This window comes from Ovis canadensis, chromosome 10 (assembly GCF_042477335.2).
Source record: "Ovis canadensis isolate MfBH-ARS-UI-01 breed Bighorn chromosome 10, ARS-UI_OviCan_v2, whole genome shotgun sequence".
Lineage (NCBI taxonomy): Eukaryota > Metazoa > Chordata > Mammalia > Artiodactyla > Bovidae > Ovis > Ovis canadensis.
The window spans coordinates 45718605-45728911 of record NC_091254.1 but is presented as its reverse complement, the minus strand read 5'-3'; positions in this window follow the sequence as shown (position 1 = coordinate 45728911).

Sequence of the window (10307 nt, the reverse complement as noted above, 5' to 3'; positions counted from 1 at the left end):
GTGTTGCCTAAACATCTGTGATCATTTGAAATTATTTGGGTCATTGCTTTATGTGATAATTAAAAGCACTCAAGGGAGTTGGTTTTAAAACTTCTTATTTATATGAAAACAACAGCTTTCTAGGTCTTTAAAGAAATGTTACTAATTAGTATTATAAAACTATGCACAGGTTCCAAATCAGCCTATTTTCTAGTTATTCCATAAATTTAATTTTGAGTAGTTTTGAGCCTGCAACCTTTATAATTGCATCTTTCAGAATAAACATCTATAATTGATTTCAGGGGCAACATTTCAAAGTAAGGACAGAACAAGACTATTAGATTTTACCTTGTTTCAATATAGTCCATTAATACTCAAAAGAATAATGCTTGGTTTGTTGATGCTACATTAGAATTATAGGTATATTCTTTGATTCTTTCAGGTTTTTTATTTTGGTCTTATCTTTAAACTGAAAACTTAAACACCCAGGAGATGTCAGTTTTAAACTATAGTATTGCATAGATTTATGTATCATAAGATGTTTAAAAACATAAGATCATTCATGTACATAGACATGCTATCCATGAACAAATTCCATGATAGTTTGTTTAAAAAGAAATCTTCCCTATGGTGGTTTGTTCTTAATAAGCTATTTTTTATGAACCTAGTTTACAGAAATTAAAGATTATCTGTTTCTCAGGAACATTTTTATTGTGTGAGTCACTGATGTATGACTGAAGGCAGTGTTCCCCTCCGCTCTGGGAGGTGGGGGCGGGTCATTGAACAACATCGATGGAAGGTCTAGGTTGTCACCACTCCGGGGAAGGGTTTCCAGCTGGCATCTGGTGCTTGGAGGCCAGGGATACTACTGAATATTGTAGAGTAAAAACTGCTCCTGACTGTCGAGATCAAGTGTAAAACTGTTTGCCAGCACAGTCTTTGCCACCCCACTTTACACTTAAATTATGAGAAAATATAGAAATAATGAAGGTGCACTTGTTTCTAAACGTGTTCTCTTTCAGCTAAGTGTAAACAAAAGTTGGAGATTTCTGTACCTTAGTTGAAGAATCTTAGATACCTTTCCTGACCAGTAGAGGGTACTATGAAATTAATGAACACAGTCTAAATGGTAAAGCTGATGCTTTAAACACAGAAATGGACATGATTAGTGCCTGTTTTCTGAAGGTCATTTGCTTCCTACCCCCTGCCCCCCACCCCTTCCTCTTTAACCTTCTTTGTGTTTATGCCAATGATCCTCATCCCTGGGTGTGTGTAAAATCACCTGGAAATTTTAGGGGGAAATGTTTATATCAGTCTGAATCTCAGTCCCAGTAGGATAAGTCGGGTGGATCCCAGAAAGTCTGCTTACTTTTGAAAAGCTTTCTGATTTATATGCTTGCTTTCCTTTCTTTGCTTGTTTCTGCCTTTATATTAATGACATTTGTCAGCACTGGTTAATTCTTCGGGTGTACCCCAGTGCTGAAATAATTGCTACTATTTCTTAGTCTCTGCAGTCCCTAGTTTTTACCTGGAGTTAGGATAATTTGGGTTCCCTCATAAGAGTAAACTGCAGGTTCCTCTGAGTTAACTTTGCTTAGGTGTCAGGCTCTTCAGTTAGGCTTTTTTTTTTTTTTAGATGCTGTGATTTTTCTTAAGGAATCAGTTTAGTATTTGAGGCGTCTTAACAATAGAGTTCACAGGTTGCTGCCTGACTTATTAACTAAAATAAAATTCACAATAAAAGATATACTTAATGAGACTAGAATGTAGTTCTGTGTTATGTTTTTTAAAATATCTGTGAATAAAGGAACTTGCAGGTTTTACTGTCTGAAAGTATTGGGTGGGTTGGCAAACAGTTGAGTACTGTTTGGCTCATTGCAGGGTGGCTCTTTGAGTGAACATGCTTCTTCACACCTATCCTTGTATAAAATACGTATGACAGGCTGATCACTTTAATCAATGTTTCTTTACACTGGGTATAATCCCTCTTTCACTAGTAGACAAATATAACCAGTGCTTTCATGCATTTTGTTATTCCTTGGAATATAGACATTGCAAGAATAGAAGATAGCCTGAACAAGTAGATTACTTTTGAAACAGACAATACAGTGTATAATCTAACACTGGAATCTGCAATTGGGTGACTCTAACAAAGCTTTGACTTGTTCTAATAAAGCAAAACCAAAACTGATACTTCAGTGAACTTATTTAGCTCATGATTTCAAAATGAAATTCAGGTTCCTTCATGCACCATAAATCCTTAATTAAGAACCTGTACTTTGGTTTGGGAGGCAGCCAAGATGGCAGAGTACAGAGACCCTGAATGTACCCATGGACATGCCAGAATTACAGCTGTTTACAGAGCAAGTACCTGTGAAAACAACCTGAAGAATAACAGAAAAGATTTCCCACAAGTAAGAGCATGAGGCATGAGTCAGGTAGGAGGGACAGAGATACAGTACAGTCAGGACTCACACCCAGAGGTTGGTGAGGAAACGGGAGGAACATCACAATTATAAAGATCCTCCCCAAGGAGTGAGGAGTTTGCACCCATCAGACTTGCCAGCATGGGGCACCTACACCAGGAAAACAAGCCTCCAGAACATCTGGCATTGAAAACCAGTGGGGCTTATGTTCAGAAGAGCCAGAGAGCTATAGGAAACAGACTTTTCTCTTAAAGGGTGTATATAACCCAGTGTAGATGTCAATTTGAAAGGACTCTGGGTCAGGCCTGCTTGCTGATCTTGGATCCAGGGAGGCAGGAGGCAGCTGGGACTCCCCCTGGACATGGAGATGGCTGGCACTTTGGAGAACTTGCTCTGTCATGATAACAGCAGCATTGGCAGGCATCATTTGGAATTCTCACAGCCTATTAGTGCCAGGGGCCTGGCCCCACCTACCAGTGGGCCAGCAGCAACCCTGCGCCTGTATGGGTCAAACATCCAATCACGTGGAAGGCCTACCCTTGGGTGCAGCTCATTGCACAAGGCACAGCCTCAAAACCAAGTGGGCCAGGGGCCAGCCCCACCTGCCAGCACACCTACAGTAGTCAGTCTTGCCACAAGAGAAGGGCACACAGCCCACATAGGGACAACCTGGAGCACAGAGCTCTGTGGCCAGAAGGGAGCATGCTGGGCCCATAGGACATCGGCAACATAGGGTCACCTCCAAGGTCAGGAAAGGAGCTGACTTATGCAACAGAAATAAACACAAAATTGGGCAAAATGAGGCAGAGGAATGTGTTCCAAGTGAAGGAATGAGACGTAACTTTAGAAAAAGAATTAAATGAAGTGGACATATGCAATCTCCCTGATACAGAGTTAAGGTAATGACCTTAAAAATACAGACTATGGGGAAGAACTGATAAGCATAGTGAGATTTTCAGCGAAGTGTTAGAAAAGAAGAACCAAATAGAGCTGAAGAAAACAGTAACAATAGAAGGAATCAACAGTAGATTAGATGATACAAAGGAATAGATCAGAGATCTGGAAGGCAGAGCAGTGGAAATAACCAAAAACTGAACAGAAAGTTTTTAAAAATTGATGCAGTTTAATAAGACCTCTGAGGCAATATCAAACATGCTAACATTTGCATTACAGTGGCACCAGGAGAAAAGAGAGAGAACTTATTTGAAGAAAAAAAAGATAAAAACTTTCCTTATCTGGGAAAGCAACACATCCAGGTCTAAGAAGCATAGAGTCAGTTGTAATAAACAAGATGAACCCCAAGAGGTTCACAGCAAGACACATTATAACTGAAGTGGCCCCCCAAAAAATAAATAAGAAGCAAGAGAAAAGAAACTAATTACATGCAAGGAAACTTCCATAAGACTGCCAGCTGACTTTGTAGCAGAAACTTTACAGGCCAGAATGGAGAATATATTCAAAGTGAAGAAAGGAAAAAACTTATAACCAAGAATATTCTACATGACAAGGTTATTATTCTACTATACAATCCAGAGGACTTCCCAGGTGGCTCAGCAGTAAAGAATCTGGGTCATGATATCCCCTGGAGAAGGAAATGGCAACCCACTCCAGTATTCTTGCCTGGAGAATCCCATGGACAGAGGTGGACAGGTGAACATGGAGTCACAGAGTCAGACATGGCTTAGCAACTAAACAACAACAACAAATGCAATCCAGCAACCTACTTCCAGGTATTTTTCTGAAGAAAACAAAAATTTGAAAAGATATGTGAACTCCTATGTTCACTGCAGCGTTATTTAGAGTAGCCAAGACATAGAAACAACTGAAATGTCCATCAACAGAGGAATGCACAAAGATAATGGAATGCTACTCAGCCACATAAGGAAGGAAATCTTGTCATTTGTGACAATGTGGGTTGACCCAGAAGGTATTACGGTAAGTGAAGTCAGAGAAAGACATAAGGTTTCAGTTATTGTGGAATATAAAAATCGAACAAACACAAACAAAAAGCAGAAATAGGCTCATAGGTACAGAGAGCAAACTGCTGGTCACCAAAGGGGAGGAGTTTGGAGGGTTGGGCAAGAGAGGTGAAGGGGATTAAGAGGTAGTACCCTGTTGATGAAAGGGAAAGAGGAGAGTGAAAAAGTTGGCTTAAAGGTCAACACTCAGAAAACAAAGATCATGGCATCTGGTCCCATCACTTCATGGGAAATAGATGGGGAAACAGTGGAAACAGTGTCAGACTTTATCTTTTTGGGCTCCAAAATCACTGCAGATGGTGACTGCAGCCATGAAATTAAAAGACGCTTACTCCTTGGAAGAAAAGTTATGAGCAACCTAGATAGCATATTCAAAAGCAGAGACATTACTTTGCCAACAAAAGTCCGTTTAGTCAAGGCTATGGTTTTTCCAGTGGTCATGTATGGATGTGAGAGTTGGACTGTGAAGAAAGCTAAGCGCCGAAGAATTGATGCTTTTGAAGTGTGGTGTTGGAGAAGACTCTTGAGAGTCCCTTGGACTGCAAGGAAATCCAACCAGTCCATTCTGAAGGAGATCAGCCCTGGGATTTCTTTGGAAGGAATGATGCTAAAGCTGAAACTCCAATACTTTGGCCACCTCATGGGAAGAATTGACTCATTGGAAAAGACCCTGATGCTGGGAGGGATTGGGGGCAGGAGGAGAAGGGGACGACAGAGGATGAGATGGCTGGATGGCATCACCGACTCGATGGACATGAGTTTGAGTGAACTCCGGGAGTTGGTGATGGACAGGGAGGCCTGGAGTGCTGCAATTCATGGGGTCGCAGAAAGTCGGACACGTCTGAGCGACTGAACAGAACTGAACTGAACCTCTAGTTATAAAATAAATAAACCACAGGGATGTAATATACAGCATAAAGAATATGTCAATAACACCGTAATAACTTTTACAGATGGACAGATTGGTACTAAGACTTACCATGATAATCATTTTGTAACGTATGAAAATAAATTATTATGTAGTATGTAGTACACCTGAAAATAACATAATGTAGTAGTCAACAATATTTCAAATTTTAAAAAACCTACAATTTTAGTTTGTTGTAGTACATCCCCTTAAATATTACTAAAATATTAGAACTTACTGTTAGGTTTGTTAACAGAATTTCAGGAGGGTTTTTTTTATATTGAAAAATCAAATTTTGAAAAGTTAGTTTGCTCCCAGATCTTGAATTTATTTCTGGAGCCAGTAGATGTGCTTCATCTGCTGTACTTTGTCTTTTTGCTTCTTTTTGTTTTCTTGACCTGGTGGAGACAAGAAAACGCTATATGTTCATCTCTGTGATGAAACAGAAGTCATATAGAGGGTATGGCTTCAGATCAGTGAGGGACCAGAAGGAATTCTGTTTTCACTTTGGCTAGGCTTATTTACTTTTGGAGAGATGGGTTGATTTTAAGTAAAGACTTCAACCACTGTTTTTTTGTCTGTTTTCTGTGTTGTATATAAACATTGTGAAACAGAAACCATATTGTTTTTTCCTCCAACTTTTAATTTTGAAACTTAAAGGGAAATAGAATGAATAGAGGGGAATTCCCTAGAGGTCAAGTGATTAGGACTCGGGGTTTTCTCTGCTGCGGTCCTAGACTGAATCCCTGGTGGAGGAACTAAGAACGCGCAAGCCTCATGTTGTGGCCAAAAGAAAAAAAAAAAAAATAGCACACCCAGCATAACCTTCATGAAATTCACCAGTTGTCAGCATACTGCCTTTATTTCTTCATGAATAGATTCAGGATAAATGTTTTTGGCAAGAAGTCTGCAAAGATGATATATGTACTTATGTGTCATACCAGGAGCCATATGAGGTCAGGTTGTCCCACTTATTGGTGTTACTAACTGCGATTGATTTGTTGACAAGTGATGGCCGCCAGAGCTCTCCATTGTAATAGTATAGTTTTCTTTTTGTAATTAATAATAATTAACAATAGGTGAAGTAATAGTTTGAGACCCCATGTATATCCTGTTCCTCAAGAATCTTTCACCCAGAGGTTTTAGCATCCACGAAAAATCTTTGTCTCAGTCATTTATAACATGGTCATCGGGGACAGGAAAGGACTGAAAAATTGTGATCTTGTTATTCCTTCTGCATTTATTGGTTGACAAATTTTGAAAGGCCAGGTTCCCCACCCCACCCCCATCCCAATTTCTCCTCCTCTTTAAGGTATCCTTATGGACTCATGGATTCTTACTTAATGTTTTATAATCCATTTCTATCATTCCTTTTCTTATGACCCTAAATCAAATCATTTTGATTAATACATAGACTTTCCATTTGAACAGAAAATTACATTGGTGTTAAAGTGCTCTATTTAATTTTTAGCATTACTAATGAATGTTATTTCACAAAATATTGAATATACTTGATACACATTAGTGATCATAATCATAGTTATCATAGAAGTTATGACCAAAGGATCCCTGTTAGCTACGGGGAAACACTGCTACCCTTAATCCCACCTGCATCTCGCCGGATCCTGATCACATGAGAAAGTCACAAGATCAGAACAAGAAGCAGAGCCAGAGCCTTCCTCCCCTTGGCACTGTGGCTTAGAAGAGTCACTACAGGGACTTCCCTGATGGTCCATTGGTTAAGAATCTGCCTTGCAATGCAGGGGATGCAGGTTTGATCCCTGGCCAGGGAAACAAGGTCTCACATGCTGCTGGTTAACTGAGCTTGTGTGCCACAACCAGAAATCCCACAGGAGCCAGTGAAGATCCCAAGAGCCACAACTAAATGAGACCTGGTGCAGCCAAACAAACAATTTTTTTTTAAGTAGGCATTATATTAAAAAGCAGAGACCTTGCTTTGTTGACAAAGATCCATCTAGTCAAAGCTATGGTTTTTCCAGTGGTCACATATGGATGTGAGAGTTGGACTATCAAGAAAGCTGAGCACTGAAGAATTGATGCTTTTGAACTGTAGTGTTGGAGAAGACTCTTGAGAGTCCCTTGGACTGCAAGGAGATCCAACCAGTCCATCCTAAAGGAGATCAGTCCTGAGTGTTCATTGGAAGGACTGATGCTGAAGCTGAAACTCCAATAATTTGGCAACCTGATGCGAAGAACTGACTCCTTGTAAAAGCCCCTGCTGCTGGGCAAGATTGAAGGCGGGAGGAGAAGGGGACGATAGAAGATGAGATGGTTGGATGGCATCACCGATTCACTGGACATGATTTGAGCAAGCTCTGGGAGTTGGTGTTGGACAGGGAAGCCTGGCATGCTGCAGTCCATGGGGTCGCAAAGAGTTGGACACGACTGAGCGACTGAACTGAACTGAGGCATATTATGAAAATTTAATAGAAGACACAGGAAACTAATAAGACCCAAGAAGCTTTGCATCATTCTTCTTTTTACATTTTTTATTACGGAAAATTTCAAACACCTGAAAGTAGATGGAAAAATACAACATAATCGCATGTTTCCCTCATCTAACTTCCAGAATTTATCCTTGGCCAATTTTATTTCATCTGTATTTTTTACCCACTTTCCCCTCAAGATTATTTTGAAAAAAATTCCAGATATAATTTATAGGTATAAATATTTCAGTTTATAAAGCTAAACATAACCACAATACTATCATTATCATACTTACATTAATAATAATTCCTTACAGTTAAATATCAGTCAGTATTCAGATTTTCGAAGGTCCAAAAAGTTGTCATAATTTTTTTTAAGCTGTTTTGTTTGAATCAGATCCAAGTAACTTACACACGTGATTGGCTCTTGTGTCAACTGTTTCATGATTTATGGTTCTATCTCCTGTTTTTCTTTTTCTTGCTATTTCTTGAAGAAACCAAGTTGTTTGTTCTCTGGTTTCCCACAGTCTAGTTTTTACTGTTTACATCTTTGTGGTGTAGATTAACACATCCTTCTCAACCCTGTATTTCCTGTAAATTGCTAGTTGAGTCTGTGAACTTGATCAGATTCAGATTCTGCTTCCTTCTTTTGGGGAAGATCCCCTTATCAGTGGTATGTTCTTCCATAAAAAGACATTAATGCCTGGACTTCCCTAGTGGTCCGCTGTTGAAGACTCCACCCTCCCATAGCAAGGGGCCTAGGTTTGAACCCTGGTCAGGGAACTAAACCTTGCATGCTGCAACTAGGAGCCCACATGCCACAGCTAAGACCTGGCACAGCCAAAAACTGATGCTTGTACCTAACAGGCTCTCATTCTGCGATGTTTGTGGCCATTGATACAATGCATGGATCCACTTATTTGTGAGTATCTGCAAAATGGTCATTCTGAATCTGTCATTCCTTCATTCTTTTTCAATCAGGATACTTCCTTTGAAGGAGACTTACTGTGACCTTCCATTTGGTTACCCAAGGACAGAGTTGATACAGGAAAGACGGGGAAAATGTGCTTTCTTCTTAATTTTATTTTTGTCCATTTTCAAAATAACACGTTTTTGTTTTTGTAATACCCTGTCCAGAAACCAGTTCATTTTTGTTGAAGGTGCATATTGTTTAATCAGTGTTTGATTTGCTTTGTTTTGCTGGTTGGAACACAGAGCACATTACCATTTTAAGGACTAAGCCTGGCTTTCGAAGCCTCTCTCTTCCCTCAATAAAATGAAAACTGAACACCTCCAGGGTTTGGCTTCAAGGGAAAGGTAGGCAAAGTCAGCACCCAAATGCCATTTCTCTCAATTTCCCCGTGCACTGTGTAGGACCTGTCTGTCTTATTTTGTGTGTCTGACATCCACTGTCACTTCCTGAGAGACTTTGAACTCTCTGTGTTGTCTGGGGGAGGTAGTGCCTGTTATCTCTCTAGAATGCTAGGAAGGTCCACCTTTCTGCTCCTGGTGCCTCCTGCAGGCAGGCATGTGATCCCGGTCAGCTGATCAAACCTCAGTCCTGGACTTGGACTCCAGAGCGGGCCAGGAGGGGGACCGTGAGGCCACTTGTCACTGGTGCAGGCCATGCCCTCCGCCCTTTGTGCTGCACGATGGTAGCTGTGTTGCTGTGACTTTATCTCTGGAGTCCCCCTGGTTCTTGGTTGTTTTCTGAACCTGAGCCTTGTTTAGGCTTTTTTTTTGGAGCTGTGAGCTCCTGCTATCATTTCAGTAGATCCCTGTGTGCTTAAATAAACAGTGCAAGTTGGCAAGTTGTTGCCTGCAGTTGGGATCTCTGGGTGATTCAGTCATTGGCGTTAGACAGTTGGTCTTATAGGAGACACGTCTCCAGAGAACTGTGGGATTGGGGATGAATTATCTGACTGAGTGGGATTAGACAGAGTCCAAGTAGGAAATCCAGCTGTCTCTGGCAGGCAGTTGTGAAATAGCTACCCCACCCGGTCACATGAATTCACATTGCACAATTTACAGCAAGGTTCTGGGCAACCAGAATATTAACTAGTCAGGATGGTGGGGTGGCTGCTCCTGCCTGCAGTGGAAAGTTTAAAGCAAGTAAACAACACATTCAAGTCTCCAAACTAACCTACTGAACCTAAAGAACGTCATTTCTTATAGGTAGTGTGCATGTGTGTGTGTGTGTGTGTACAAGTGTGCTCGTGCACTCAGTCATGTCTGACTCGTCCAACTCTTTGTGACCCCTCCCCCCATGGACTGTAGCCCACCAGGCTCCTCTGTCCATGGGATTCTCCAGGCAAGAATGCTGGAGTGGGTTGCCATTTCCTTTTCTAGGGGATCTTCCCGACCCAGGGATTGAACCTGGGTCTCCTGCATTGCAGGCTGATTCTTTACTATCTGAGCTACCATGAACAGTACTGAACATTTCACTGAGGTATAATTTACTTTGCAGGGTTATTAAGAGGATAAAATAAGTTGATATAGAAAGCACTTTGTAAACTGTAAAGTACTGTTTCTTTGTTTTTTTTGGTTTGGGAAGAGCACTGAACAGGAA